The 16,834-nt window shown below is 37.7% G+C and overlaps 1 protein-coding gene across 2 annotated transcripts in view; it reads left to right on the top strand.

Annotated features, from left to right (window-relative positions):
• LOC134669691 (synaptic vesicle glycoprotein 2B) overlaps positions 1–16,834 on the top strand; it is a 54,356-nt gene that overhangs the window by 6,526 nt on the left and 30,996 nt on the right. Inside the window, exon 1 of one of the 2 annotated variants that reach the window (XM_063527370.1) lies at positions 8,055–8,199. The exons of the other annotated variant lie outside the window; for it this stretch is intronic. The gene's annotated coding sequence lies outside the window, so the exon portion shown is untranslated. Of the gene's footprint in view, positions 1–8,054; positions 8,200–16,834 lie in introns of those variants that run through there. 2 annotated transcript variants of the gene reach the window in all.

The raw sequence follows: 16,834 nt of genomic DNA, 5'->3' as shown, positions 1-16,834 counted from the left end.
AAACCTGTAACTAGTTTTTAACTACATCTGGCGGCGTAGCACGGTCGCGTTTTTATCCCTTATCACCATGCCTGTCACGTTCTAACAAGTATGTTAGTGCGAAAGGGACGCGCATAGTGATAGTCGATAAAAATGGAACCGTGCTGCGCCCGCAGCAGGCTTAGCACGGTTGTAGTTATCACGCGGAATGGTGATAAATAACGAGGGATGCTTAATCCTAGACCTCCTGTTGAGTACAAAAAGACAGTACCTATTAATATATTCCGATACAGTATTAGTCAGCAACAATTAGCGAATGAAACAACGCGCTAAAAGTAGGTAATATCTGCTACCATCTCATAGGTAATTTGGACCCTGCAAGGGTGCAGCAATCTTATAATTAATAGGAGTTCCCACGTAATTGGTACACCTATTTACCTAATGCTATTTTTCATTTATACTGGTTGCTGCAACTATTCATACATTTTATTTATACTGGTTGCTGCAACTATTCAAACATTTTATCATTATCAGGGTAAATATACGCTTTCCCGCTTGACACGCGTTTTCAGAATCTTCTTAAACAGTACTTTAGTTCTCTTACTGTAGTGGTTACAGGTCTTAAGGTGACCTTACATTGGTGTGCCCAATAGTCCCACTTGCTCGCGCTTGCAGCTAAAATTAACAATAGGTACACCAGCAGCCGCATTCGAACTTTTAAAATCCAAGTTAATTTGACATTACACCGGTGTTCCGAAACGTCGGCAGTTCGAGACTTGCCCGATGCGGTGAATTTTTCCAGTTTTCCTTTACCTAATACTAATAATTATAAAAAAAAAATTTAAATTACTCGCAGCAATCGGTCGCAATGCATCTTGCGCCTATCTAAGATGATTTTGTGTCTATAATATGTCTATCCATACTCCGAGTCCGAGAGGTAATTATACTACACTAGTTCTCTTTTGCAGCGCAATTCGGGCAACCAATGTCACTTTTACGTTAGATAGAGTAAGATATCTATTAGATGTGAATTGGATCTCTAAGTCATATCCTGTGGAAATCGTTCAAGAGTATTTCCAGAATCGCGCAAATGTCAAATTTGACAGGTTAGATCTTAAACATATCGTTATCATATCTTGGTGATGTCTAAAAGATATCTAATAGATGTCTATTTCAAAATCCGAATCGGGCCCATAATCTTCAATTTGAGGAACTCGAGTGTAGGTACCGTACCGTCAGGACCGATATCATGTTTGACATGTAAGTTGGTAGGAGCAGTTTGTATGGGAAATCAAAATTCTTTGTTTTTACTATCTTTCTCTGTTTTTTTCAATATTTTCTCACCGTTTAAACCTTCCGTTGACTTCTACAATTAAATTAATTCAATACCAAAATAACCAAATCGGTCCAGCCGTTTTCGAGTTTTAGCCAGACCAACAACAGCTTTACATTTTTATTGTATAGATAATTGTGTAGGTCAATATATTAATCATATTTTAATTTTGACACAGCTATACAGCTAATGATTTAGTTAAAAAGAGGTGCCAATTATTATTACGTATACTATAATGTAAACTACTGTTTAATTTTAAATTTAGACATAAAATTTTGATTTTACTATGGGGCCAACCAAACAAAATCGTATATTTCGGCCAATCAAATGACGATGCCTTTTATGGAACAGATTTTAGCGATAAGAACGAACAATATAAGCTGCGAGAACAGTCAGAAACAATATCAAATCGTGTTAAGATGGTTAAAGTTCGCATGGTGTCCCTGAGTTGCGGCATGCGTGAGCGGACGCCGAAATCGCGTCGCACGTCGCACGCCACTATTTCCCACTACCGGAACACTTGATACTGTCGTTATTGATAAATTGCGCTCAAATTGAGCTCCTTAAACCCACTGCACCGATACCTCCCGGTAATCTAACAATGTCACATTGTCACGCCAAAGATAATATAATCTAATGACAACTTACTCAAACATTTGCTCTCGGCACCTGATATCCTTGGCGGCCTGTCCTAGAGAACTACTGCGTATTTCATTATGATGTACCTATCTTATGATACGGAAGTAGCGATTCCGTGTTTTGATGCGAAACGATTGACCTGTTTCGACAAAAACTTATCAAGTTATTTAAATCTTTGGCTCTTCGTCAAGGTTGTTTTGATCCTATTTTTTGCACGACGAACAAATCAGGTTCCAAGGGTCACTTTGGTAAAAATATATCGGGTTACGTTTGGGAAGTCTGGCTCAGTCGGCTCTGATTTACGAAATCAAACGAGGACCAGACTGTAGTTAAGAAACTTACAAGTGGCTATCGGAAATTAAATGAAAATATGAAATCTCTTAATAAACAAATTGCTGTTGTAAATAGTGACACATTTTTAGGGTTCCGTACCTCACACAAATGAATTTTAAATATGGAGGCCACTTTTGGCAGTAAGTAAGAATTAAAAAAAAAAAAGCTTTTCAAACTATATCGTGTTACATAATATAATATCAAATGAAATAGCTTATTGTAAGAATCTCAAATATATTTTTTTATAATTTTAGAATAAATAGTTTAGAACTATAATGTAATTCAAGAAAATAGGCAAAAAATTACCATTCCTCGATTTAATTATCTCCGAAACTACTGGGTCTAAAATTATGAAAAATAAAAAAACAACAAAGTTCTTTACCTATAGATAGATGACATCAGGAAAACCTATTAGAAATGTGCAGTCAAGCGTGAGTCGGACTTAATATACACGGAACCCTTGGAAAGCGAGTCCGACTCGCACTTGGCCGGTTTTATTTTACTGACAGATTGATTTACGAAATCAAACGAGGACCCGACTGTAGTTAGGAAACTTACAAGTGGCATTCAAAAATTAAATGAAAATATGAAATCCCTTATTAAACAAATTGCTGTTTAAAAATTGACACATATTTTATTGCTGACTGTACTTCTTCTCATTTGCGTGTCTATTACAATCAAGTACTTTTGGAGTCTCGAGGTCTCGAGATCTTTCTTATGAGCCTAAACTCGATGTCGATGTTTTGACATCAAGAACTTCCGTTTGTTATCTTCCAACTGCATCATCAGTTCAGCTCTATCAGGCTCTATGTTGGTATATTCTTGCATTGTCCTCGGAATTATGGAAGCTCTCCGGGGTACCGGAAAGTTTAAGAGCTTTATTAATCCGTTCTCGTTCCGTATCTCAGTTTCATGGTAAGTTAAATCGGATTAATTAGTGTAAAGTTAAGTTACGAGTATAAGATATCAGCTACCGATTAGGGCGGTTTTAAAATACTCTGAACCACAGAATAAATAATAGTACTAGGTACAGAAGACTCACTCTCTAACAAAACGCGTCTGTTACGATCAGCACAGATATGGCCGCTAGGTGGCGACAGCGCCACGCGGGGCTTATGGCTTTCCCCAAAATTGGTGTGTAACGGATGTACTTTTAGCTACCTGTAGCAAAGCGACGAAATCGCGGAGTGAGCCACGCCTGTCTGAACTACAAAATTTACGAAGCTTACCTACTTATCAATATCAATTTATCAATAAGGGTAAGTGTCTACTTTGAGATGCCACATGACATGTGTCAGCACGTTTGCCGCCTCGCACATAGGCCGGACGGCCCGGGCGGCGGGAGCGGCGGCTGAGTTAGCGGCGCTTCGGAAGCACGATAAGTACTCGACCTTGCTGACAAAATATCTTTTTCACCTCAGCAGCTCGAACAAGGGTACTTTGCTTCTTAAAAACAGTGAGCAAAATGCGATTTTGCTCACTTAGTGAGACAGTGTGAGTGAGCAAAATCGCATTTTGCTCACTGAGTGAGACAAAATGTCATTCAAGTGACTTTTATAGTCAAATGTCATTTCAACATGCGGGGTCTAATACAAGTTCGATATACTTGGGTTCTATTATCTCTGTCCCTCTAGGTATGTTCTCACTGCTTAGGGTGAACAATTTTGTGTACTACACGAGATCAAAGTTATTTACATCTCGTGCGCTTTTGAATCCCTTACTACGCACAAGATTCTAAATTAGATTCACTCGCTACGCTCGTGAATCTATTATATAATCTTTCGCTTGCACGGGACTCAAAGTAAGCACTCGAAGAAATATCAAACTTTGATCTCTTGTTGTACAAATAACTATTTGTCCCTTTGGCAGTGGAGACGTCCGGGTGTTGGTGTGCCGAGGCCAAAATTTTTTTGAGCGAATTGGGGCAACGTTTGAGGGAGGGAGGTCATGACCCTCGTTCCGGGTCATTCCTGATGCAGAGGCTGTCTATCGCGGTCCAGCGTGGCAACGCGGCGAGCGTGATGGGCATCTTTGCGTCTGGAAGGGCGCGGGACGGGTTGTTTGATTGAGTCCTTGGGTGTGGCTTTATTTAGCTTAGTTTTAATTTAGTTTAATTTAGAGTTAATTTATTAATTGATCGAGTGTGTTTAGGTATAAGTTTTAATTTGTAATAGGTTTAGTTGTATATGGTCTATGATGTAATTTGAATTGTATTGAATGTTGAATAAATATGTAAAGATTTATCAATGTATAAACTACACTTACAAGGTACACTTTATTGGACACCGTGCTTAACACAAAGCAATGACAAAATTTTGCGTTTGACTAAATTATTGCTATTTAATTTAATATTCCGTTTTAGAGGTTAATAACGTTATATTTATGTATATTTATGTACGGAAGTTGTATAAATTTAAGAAGCGAGATGGGTGCAACTTGATAAAATAAGATGCCTACCTTAGGACTTAGGTTGGTATTCCACCTTCCCAATTTCTTGGTCCAATGTGCATTGCGTCTCACTGAATGGGCCTTCGTAGGCGCAGGCTATAACCGCGAAAATCGAAGTTCGCAAATTGCGGGCATTTTTCTCTGTCACTCTTATTACGCCTTCATTGGAGTAAAAGAGAAAGATCCCCGCAATTTGCGAATTTCGGTTTTCGCGGTAGCCGCTCTGGTAAGTACCTAATTTTATTATTTCGACGTTCACGATTTGACCTAAAATCGTGGTAAATATAAAATAATATTATCTATGTTGGACATGGCCATTTTTAAGTGATCTTTAAATTATTGGACTACTTTTAGAAAATCGTGGAACTATTTAGTGCTATGAGTATATCACGAGTGCTACTTAAAGTACTCGTACTAAGGCCCATAACCTAAAAAATATGAAATAAAGCATCGACAATAACTGTTACTTTTTACCTTTTTCAACTATCTATATCCCCACGCGAGCCGCAAGCCTATCAAAAGGGCGAGATTATAGGCCCGTGAAATTCTAAATTTCCGTTCTTAACTATGTACTTTTTTGCATGTCAACTTAACATATTTAGGTAGGTACTTCATGTAGGTATGTACATATATTATTTTTAAGAACAAGCTTACGCTGTTATGATTATTTATGATGTTTGAGTTCTAGTTTTGTCCATGTCTTGTTTTCGAGAAAGTGTTTGGTTTGTATTACTGAATTAAAATATGACAACTTAATTTTCACTTTGATTTATCATATTAAATAATATATTGTACTATTCTCTAATATTTGTAATACCTAGATTTACACGTAGAGATGTCTCTGTCAATTATAGGTAGGTACTGTTAAAGATATTTTGATACGAAAACTGTAGAGATGTTCTCTATTTTCCAAAGTATCGGGAGGTGGACTGCTACTTGGCTAATATGTGATACCCGCTACTGACTAATGATAACTGTATAATAAATATAGGTACCTAAACAATGAAAAATTTCCATCTCCGCACCGCCCGTCGGCTCGTCGCCGTCGGCAGGGTGTTCATCCTCACACCCTAGAGCCTAAAGTAAATGGTCCCACGGACGCTCCGTCTGTGGAATGAGCTATGTCGAGGTTATCCCGAGGGTCTACTGCAGTATGGGTTTTTTCAAAATACCTACAGGTTTTTAAAGGGTCGACAACGCAAATATAAGTAACACTTCTGGAGGTGCAGGCGTCCATAGGCTACGGTGATTGCTTATCATCAGGCCGGCCGTATGCTTGTTTGCCACCAACATGATCTAAAATAAAGTACTCTTGAATGGATCTATATCTGAATCCCTAAAGTTTTTTCTCCTATCTTTGCATTCCCTAATATTGTTTGTCATAATGATCAGTTGTCCTAACACTCGTATACCCTAATTTTGGTTTCCCTTTTATCGACTGGCCGATTTTATTTTGTCCTAATATGTTTTTCCCTAATGGCACTTTCCATATTGGGTATTTATCCTACTTAATGTTATGTAGCATAATTCTGTTTTTGCCTAATTATTGTTAGGCCTAAAAATTATACAGGGCGTCCCACGGCTATGCCACATGGAGGGAAAGTACCCTAAATATTGTAGATGGAACATTTTACTGAAAGAAGACATTATTTTAATTTAAAAAACAATTTAAACTGCATTCATAGATTTTTAAATAATTACATGGTTGAACCGGGAATCGAACCCGCCGCACGAGAAAAAAAATCACCCTGTAGCTTTATCATACCGATCGAAAGGCTTGATCATAAGGATTATTTTTTTCTAAATAACATAGTGTCGGAAATAAAAGGAAGCCCATGAATTTTAACATTTTTAATTCAAAATAAATCAATTTAATTTATCAAATGCTCAAAATGTAGTCTCATTCTGTTGAATACAAAGCCGCACTCTTTTGATTATTTCGCTAAATTTCACATCAAATGTTAAAATTCATGGTCTTCCTTTTGTTTCTGACACTATGTTCTTTAGCAAAAAATAATCCTTATGATCAAGCCTTTCGATCGGTATGATAAAGCTACAGGGTGATTTTTTTTCTCGTGCGGCGGGTTCGATTCCCGGTTCAACCATGTAATTATTTAAAAATCTATGAATGCAGTTTAAATTGTTTTTTAAATTAAAATAATGTCTTCTTTCAGTAAAATGTTCCATCTACAATATTTAGGGTAGGTACTTTCCCTCCATGTGGCATAGCCGTGGGACGCCCTGTATATCCTAACCATCATGTTACCTAATTTTACTTAGCCTATCGTTTCTTGACCTAATACTCGTATGTCCTAATTTAAATTTCCCTCCTAACCTAATCAATGGCAGCATTTCATTTTTGCGAGGATCGCAGTTCTAACCTAACCTAACCCACTTTTGTGACAGCAGTTCGTTTTTTCGAGGGTCACAGTTCTAACCTAACCTAACCCACTTTTGTGGCAGCAGTTCGTTTTTTTGAGGGTCACAGTTCTAACCTAACCTAACCCACTTTTGTGGCAGCAGTTCGTTTTTTCGAGGGTCACAGTTCTAACCTAACCTAACCCACTTTTGTGGCAGCAGTTCGTTTTTTTGAGGGTCACAGTTCTAACCTAACCTAACCCACTTTTGTGGCAACAGTTCGTTACCATTCATTATGGAAAGTAATTGTTATGATAATTGATCAATACGAAAAGTAACTGTTATGATAATAGATCATTAGGGCAATAGCCATTAGGTCAAAACAGTTAGAGCATGTTATTTTATGCCAAACAATGTTAGGGATTTCGAAAATATGGTAAAATACTTTAGGGATCTTGATAGTTATGGTATAAATGCTTAGGTCAAATGATTCTTAGGCTAACCATTACATTATGGAAAATAATCGTTATGACAATTGATCGTTAGGGCATGTGCCTATTAGGACAAACCAGTTAGAGCAAGTGACTTTAGGACAAACGTTGTTAGGGATTCAGAATGACACCCCTCTTGAATCACTAGGACGAGTCTGATATAATAGTGCTCTCCAATTGCACACGGTTGTTAAGCATCTCGAATTTTTCGTTACACTGGTTTATCTTACAATTCGACTAAACAAGACTAGCATAACTAACACACGACCATGTAAGAAGTCTCATTAATCACATCCAGATCAGTCTTGTGACGAAATTGGACTTATAGGCTTAGACGACCGGTTACAACGTCTTACCTCCACTCTACGCCACAGATCCCAGTTCAAACAGTATTTACATGTTTTTACGTAGTATTTGCTTAGGGATCTAGCCGACTGCCGCTGTCAGATATAAATAGGGTTTCGCGGAGAGCCTCCGTCCGCACTCTCTCGAGAGTGTTACCTTGTGAAACTTCAGTTTCAAGACTCGTGTTGTGATCAACACTGTTCATAGCCACTCCGGTGGCAGGAGCACCCAACCCGACCGAAGACAGCCACTTTTACATCCCCTTTTACAACGGTGAGTAGTCTAACTTTTGTAAATATTTCTTAGGTTTGATTGCAGAACGGGCCCTAATACGGTCGTCCACTAGGTACATACCAACCCTTAACTCAAGCAGAATGATAATAATTGATAGAAGATCGAACTTTTCATTTGACACATTTTGAGATAGTTTTATCTACTGATAAAAAATAGTAGCTGAAGGCCAAGCATATGATTGGCGCGACAGTATCTCGCCGCGAGCTAGACTACCCGTCTTTTTCTAACTGTAATTTAATTAATTAAAGGGGGACGGGTAGTCTATCTCGCGACTAGATACTGTCGCGCCAATCATGTGCTAGCCCGGCTGGTCCTAGATGGATGAATGGAAGCGGTATATATTCTTCCAGTCATCATTTTGTACCAGTCTTCACAGGTGTAGAGTTTTCTCAAGAAATCTGATCGGCTATCACCCTACACGGCGTCCAACATTTCCTTATTTGAGTTTCGAATACGCCTAATATATTTTTAAGAATTACGTACTCAAGGTTGATACGTGATTTAAAAAAATAAAAAATAAACATGGATAAGGAAAGGATGCTCAGGAAAATACCTAAACCCAACGGCGGTTAAAGTGCCACTGCCGACTACGCCGCCTTACGTTCATACTCGTAGCTGCTTTTCCTCATAATATTCGTGGTGTCATTGTCCTATAGTCAAGTCAGATCTAATTATTATAGTCAGTGTCTTTTTTCATTAGGCTTAAATAATACCTAGTAACTAAACAATATAATTAGCTAACCGTAGTTTTCGTAGGAAAAGGTACCTACAAAGGTCCGCTTTTAGGGGACCCGGGGTGGCATTTGAAGCATTTGAAGGTATTTGAGAAATTCGAGAATGACCATCAAGGATACGGTTTCTTGACAAGTGACTCTCGCTAATAAACGTCGCACGCGCAGCCCACATAGGCTTCCATTAGCACGCGACACGTACCAGTCATTTGAATGAGATTATTACTTCGGTGTTTTGTAGCATTTAGGTGACAGGTAGGTATTACGCTTTGAGTTAAGAATTTATTTCATAAAAGATGTTCAGCATAGAAAACTTTAACTAATACTTAAAAATAAAGGGAGTTTCGCAAAAGTAAAATTTATTTGTGGTATTTAATGGGAAAAAGGTGGAGGGGCGCTTATAGGACCACTTGGAGCGTTCCAAAAGTTCTAACGAACGCTCCAAGCGTTCTGACAAAAGACAAATTTTATTGTTCGCTAAGAGAGCGCTCGCGAATATAATTCGACGAAATCGCACATTCCTATGTGAAGTATACTGAATCTTCGCGAGGCTGACTATAAACAAGTTTTATTATGCTTGTTATCATATCATTCCATGTTTGTGCATTCGTCATTAGGTATTTACCTAGGACTTAAGAGCTCTATGCCCATAATCGTAGCGCAGCTACCAATTCGTAAAGCATCTGACAATGACGTAGAGATGCGGTATCATTAAATAAACAAATGAGAAAATTCTTGGAAAATATTAAATAACACACATCTCTACTAATATTATAAATGGGAAAGTAACTCTAATAAGAGACCGCCTGTTCTTTAACTGTACAGGAGTTGCTGTATTCATTGTATAGTTTTTAGGGTTCAATACCCAAAGGGTAATAACGGGACTCTATACTAGGACTCCGCACGGACTAGACAGTTGGAATTTTCATAGACGATATTATATTTCTGTTGCAAAGTTGCAACAGATACTTTTTTTTTTTGTTAGCCTGGTTGAGTGTCCCACTGCTGAGCAAAGGCCTCCCCTCGTTTCCTCCACTCGACCCTGTTTTTTGTAGTTTCCCGCCAATCCGGATAAAATACGTCCAAGTCGTCCCGCCATCTCCTTTTCGGTCTGCCTGCACTCCGACCAACAAATACTAAAAACAGAATAAAATAAAGATTTAAGTGGGGCTCCCATACAACAAACGTGATTTTTGACCGAAGTTATGCAACGTCGGGCGGGGTCAGTACTTGGATGGGTGACCGTTTTTTTTTGCCTTTTTTTGCATTATGGTACGGAACCCTTCGTGCGCGAGTCCGACTCGCACTTGCCCGGTTTTTTTATTAATCACCATCATCATCTCGTGCAGCTGATGTCGCGGGCAGACACTAGTATTATATTATATGTATAAATTATACATAATGTATAATTTATATACCTACCTATTGTTGACTCCAGTACCTAGTTGACTTGACTGTCTGTCATGTAAAGTTGACATGTCAGCCAGGTGACATGTCACATCTTGCTATCAGTTAGCAAACATAGCCCACTAGCGAATGGTTATAATTATATAATAATGTGTGTACTTCGGGCTAATATTGAAATCATCTGTCACGATCAAGATTGAGTGATGCATCTGGACAGTGACACGGACATCTATTGTCGAGTAGCAGTACTGATAAATCCGCCACTTGACGTTAGAATGTCGACAACGAAAATAATAGGCGATTTGGTAACAAAACTCATGTATGTAGCAGTGGCGGCGCGTCAAACATATCAGTAGGCAAGCCGGGGCTAATTTGGCTTACTTCCTTTACAACTCTGCTCAATCGTCCAAAACTAGGCAAGCCGGTGGGAATCGGCTTTTATGGACGCGCCCCCACTGGTATGTAGTGAGCACGCTATGCTTACTTATTTTTCGATGCCGGGACTCAAACTATCTTTAAACATTTGTTACGATCATATGATTTTGCTAAGACATAAATATTTAATTAAATGAGACACTTTACTTAAATTACCAACCGGTCGGTCTGCTTTACTTTATCACTTGCAACAAAATGGCTGAGAGAGCGAGGAGTAATAACTAAATGCCAGTTGTCACTTCCGAGTCTAGATAACTCGTAGAGAGAGCGGCATCACAGGGCCCCTATTCGACAAGCGACGTTTGACGTATCGTGTTGATCTCCCGTTGATGTGGGAAAAATCATAAGTTCTCGAATACGTACAATGTCAAAATTTGACATTAATAATCCACAGTTAGGGTGACAAGCAAATCAAACCGAACCACCCTTAGTTTAGAGTTGAGTTTTGGTTGTACCAAATGATATTATCCACCGTTGATGGAATCAACACTCAGTATGCAATAAAATCAACTGTTGATTTGACGTGGATGCGAAATCTGACAGTTGTACATGTCGAATTTGGCCCCAGGGCTACGCGGAACTGCAATCGCAGAAAAATGAAGTCAGTAAACAAAACTACTTAAAATTTTTCTCCCAAACCCAAATATTTCTGACGGCTCAGAGAGATCCTGCGTCATGATTTGCAGAGAAAGCGACCGTCAACGGCTTTCTAATATCTAATCATGTGTTGGCATTACGTAGGACCTGGAACTTCAAAACAAGTGACGAATTCGTGACATTGACGCATCGTAGTACAGTCACATAATATGTTACTCTTCGAAGGCTGCAAAAATATGTGACACGCTCTTATGGCTCTACGAATAAGATCGTGTCAGATATTTTTGCGGCCTTCGTTGTGTAACATATTATTGCAGGTGACTGTACCGTAATACCTGACCTAACGGTCGTTTGCACGTTGCACCAGACCCTCTGTCATCTTTACAATATTTGAATAAAATAAAATATTCTATGAGAAGAATTTAGTTCACTGCTGACAAGTTCAGCAATTAGCAATTATGGTTGGTACAACTGGCCTGAAATAAATTACGAGTACATTGACAATGAATCCTGTTAAACCTTCATGAAAAGCAAAGTGGATAAAATTAACCAAACTTTTTACTTATGGAACGTGTACCTATATCCGAACACTTCGCCACTACAACATACAAAATGTCCTTTAAGTTTTTGCTACGAGTACGATGAAAATAATTTTACTATATTCGCATTCCTTATACATATACACTTATAGTATTTTAGTAAGTACATATGCAACAAATTATAAATTATGCAGTTTGATACCACTTAAGAATCACATAAAAATATGCAAGTGTTTTTATTATAGATTGTATACGAATTTAATAGGATGCAACTTGCTGGACCAGTCTTTTATATACAGGGTGTCCCAAGACTATGGGACATCAAGGGAAAGTACCGTAAATAACATAGTGTCAGAAATAAAAGGAAGACCATGAATTTTAACATTTGATGTGAAATTTAGCGAAATTATCAAAAGAGTGCGACATTGTATTCAACAGAATGGGACTCATTTTGAGCATTTGATAAATTAAATTGATTAATTTTGAATTAAAAATGTTATAATTTATAGTGTTCCTTTTATTTTTGACACTATGTTATTTAGCAAAAAATAATCCTTATGATGAATCCTTTCGATCGGTATGATAAAACTACAGGGTGATTTTTTTTCTCGTGTAGCGGGTTCGATTCCCGGTTCAACCATGTAATTATTTCAAAATCTATGAATGCAGTTCAAATTGTTTTATAAATTGAAAAAATGTCTTTTTTCAGTAAAATATCCTATCTACGATATTTAAGGTACTTTCCCTTGATGTCCCATAGTCTTGGGACGCCCTGTATTATGAAACAGCAAATTACTTACGTATTTATTTAAAAAACTTTATTGCATAAACTAAATAGCTTCTCTACCACTCTCCCAATCAACATTTGCGATAACCAAGAACAAAGAAAATTACAAGAGTCCAAAACCCAACACCGTAGTTGGAGGGCCATTAAAACTCAAGTTGACAAAATAATTTTAATATTAGAGTAAAATAACCTATACGTCTGCGCGAAATAGGTATCCGATAAAAAATATGTGACGTACGTATAACCTACCTACCGCCAAAACCTTAATCATTGGTCAGAGAGTCATTGTCCTTTTTATTTATAATATTAATTTGTTTTGATCCGAAGTACCTAGTCGGTAATTAGTTCGCGGCGCCGGCGCCGGCGCAGCGCAGCCTTCACCTTGACGACCGGTTGCCTTCGCCGGGATAGGTACACCTGCCGTCCAAATTATGTCTCCAATATAATATACATACAGTACATATATATCATACTCGCTTTTCGGTGAAGGAAAACATCGCGAGGAAACCGGACTAATCCCAATAAGGCCTCTAGAGGCCTAGTTTATCCTCTGGGTTGGAAGGTCAGATGGCAGTCGTTTTCGTAAAAACTAGTGCCTACTACAGCAACACTACTACTTCACTCACCGTTGCAAGATAAATGTTATAAGTGAATAATTGAATATGTATGTATATATGAAACAAATGATATATAGTAACAGCACCAGTCATGGGACATTTAAGAGGGAATTTGGAGTATTTGTGATATTTCCCTAATACATGTGAATGGTCTACCGCTTAGCGTATTGAAAGATGAAAGTCCTACCCGTCTTTCATGTTTCAGGCGTGTTGTATCAAAGATACTGCAATGAGTTTCCACATACTTAACAAATTAAAACTATGCTATTTTTCTCCAGTCATGGACACCAAAGCTCCAGTAATGGGCCCCCCAGTAATGGACACTACTCTATCAGTATAAAATATTGAAATAGGTCATCAGATCTGGTCCATGTTATCATAATATTGCATTATCATCCGATTTGCATATTTAATTACGAATACAAAATTTCAACTCAATCGGAAAACGGGAAAGTGGCTCAAACTCGGCTACCAAGATTTGACCCACACTAAAAAACGATATTAATTTATCCGAAGTCCGAGCATACCTCCTGGTTGACATATTTCGTAACTACATTTTACTTCTGTATTGTTTAAACATGAAATGATGGCATGGCAAGCATCATTATGTAAATTTCCCATTATAGGAGGTATGCAGTTTTACAGCTCCTATAATGGGATTGGGCCAAATACCACTATTTTTTTACATCTGTGGACTCACAACATAGTATGTTGTATACCTTATCTCATGGTAAATGCAATTAACAAAACACATTTTAGTTTTCATCAAGTATTAATTAATTAAAATTTAATAAATTAACTCACCTCTCTTAGCGAAGTTGTTAAGAATTCGTAGTGGTATTTTTTTTTCAGTGACACGACAACTTTTGGGTTGACGCCAATTTCTTAAAAAACAACCAAATTTAATAAAAATTCAAACTGAAACAGCTCTAGGACTCTTATTTATGATAATATACAGGCAGTTTTTATAAACTACTTTTAGACACTTATTTTACAGGATTTGTGGTTTTTTGTCCCATTACTGGTTCCACGCCCATCATAGGGTACACTACTATAAATCACTTTATTCAATTAAACAAAATACAATTTAATAAATCAATAACAATACCAAAACTAAACTATAAATAAGGCGAAAGATAAATCTTAACTAAAACCATAAACTCTAAATACTAAACTATTCGAACAACCCAAACCCCACCCCGCATCGATTCCGACGCATATACTTAAGCAGTTCGTTTTTTTTAGCATTAGAAAGAACTTCACAGAAGCAAGCGTGCAGTTTTTATCAGGCTCTTTAATTGTTAATAATTATTGAATTATCTAATGTAGCATGGTCAATACATACAATTTACTTCAAATTATTACAGCTAAAAGTGCCGGATTTGGAATCACAAGCTTACTTCTGCGAAGTTCTTTCTAATGCTAAAAAAAACGGACTGTAATTGCCCATCATGTTTGCTGCGTTTCCGTGTTACATAGCACTTTGTGAAAACTAGTTTTGAAAAATTTCTCAAAAATATATTTACGTTAAAATTAGGTTAGGCTAGGTTTAGAATTAAAAAAAAAATTACTAAAAAATTATTAAAAAAAATACTTTATTTCGATATATCGTACACAAAGGCATTTAGGAAAATGGATTTCAACAAGTGAAAACTCGAGTTTTAGGGTGAGTTTCGAACAGAGATGTGTGAGGCTGAGGATGCGTTGCAAGGGATGTTTTTGTTAAGAACCAATAGAATTACTTCATTTGTTTTCCTCGCTCAGCGTGCAGTGATTCTATTGGTTCTTTAAATAACACATCCCGCGTAACGCATCTTCGCGCATTTCACGTCGAAACGCACCCCTAAAGGGGGAAGAACTCGTTTTAAAAATGGTTTTACACACAACGACAGAAACTCAAATTACTCGGACTGGCATTGATACACAATTAGTTCCTTACTGAATTCAACCCTTATACATATCATATGAATAAGGTATTTATACCTTAAGCATTCTGCTAAATTCGCAACGGGAAAACCAGCACTGATTATTTGCTCAAATCAAACACTGACGTTAAAACGCGTGTTTTGGCAACGTGTTAAATGTTGATGTTGACAACGAATGATGTGACTTGATTCCTCGCGAGGCCCCGCCGAGCCAAATTAGAGGGCTCGTGCGATAACCTTAAGTTGCAAGTATTGCTGGTAACCGCGGAAATACCCCCTCGGTTGAAATGAGCAAAACTGCAGTATTTACTGTCGTAATTATCTCATAAGTGTACCTTTTCTGACGAAGCCAGTGGTTGCAAATAGGTATGTTTGATTGATTTGATGTTTAAATTCTTGGAAGTCAGCACATAGCTCGCGACAGTAGCATGGAATTCTCCCAGCCTTTTTCTTCGAAGCGAAAATTAATAAATTATATTAATTAAACTCTAACTCAATAGGACACCCAAAGTAGGCTAAAAAACTCCAACTCAAATTAGACAATTAAGACGGTATTCAAATAAAAAATCTTAGCAATTTCAGCATGATGCTGATGACCTCCAGCGCTGATCTTCCGAGAGCAACAGGATTAAGATCCAAAAATAAAACAAGTTTATTATGTTCATGAGTGGGTTAAGCATTTCTACACGCCAAAATTCATCTAAACAAGTTATTAATATAACCGTGAAAAGGTTGGTAGGTACTTAACATAGAGACAGTTCGACTTTTAATTAGAAATTAATCGATTGACCTGTGAAAAAACGGAAGCAAGTCCGTATAAAGCGTAGATTGGACACCCGGGCGAGGTGAAGTGCTACTTCGGACGCCGGAACTTGACATTTTCTGATAAGCTCTGCCCTTCATGAATTCATAACATAACACGCGTAAAGGGTGACTCAAGCTAGACCGGGCCGGGGCCGGGCCGGAGCGTCCGGCGCTTCGTTTTCGATGGAAAGCACCACGTGATCGCCGATCAGCCGTCATAGAAAATTACGCGTCGGACGCCTGTGCCCGGGCGCGGCCCGGCCTAGCGTGAGTCACCGTTAATAAACAGGTTGGTTTTACCTTCAATAATTATTTAAGTTCAACGGGCGTCCTCTTAAGATGAAATAATCATAATCATTTATATATTGCATTCATGAAGGTACCTAGAATATATGTAGTAAGGTCAAAGTAACATAATCTCGTATAGGTACGAGTAGGTAGGGTGTAGCATAACAGCTTTTAATATATTTTAATTAATTCATCGGTTTAACTAATCAATTAATGTAAATCGCTGTCATATTACCATACTTGTTATCATTTAAACAAATCGTGTCATAAACAAATTCAAGTATGCACGTGCTTACTATGTCTTTATTGACATGAGACGAATGAAAGTTTCAAACAAAGAGCTTAAACACTTAGACAGAGTTTAGGTTTAGGTAACTTATAAAATTTTGAGTCCTTGGGTCAACGGATCATGAAAAGATCAGCAAGTAGAACACGCCAAAAACATAGCCCCGTGATTCTCATTGGTACTATGCATATTTTCCTA

The sequence above is a fragment of the Cydia fagiglandana genome, chromosome 12 (assembly GCF_963556715.1).
Source record: "Cydia fagiglandana chromosome 12, ilCydFagi1.1, whole genome shotgun sequence".
Taxonomy (NCBI): domain Eukaryota; kingdom Metazoa; phylum Arthropoda; class Insecta; order Lepidoptera; family Tortricidae; genus Cydia; species Cydia fagiglandana.
Note: the sequence above shows the minus strand (reverse complement) of the source record. Positions and strands in the feature narration are given on the sequence as shown.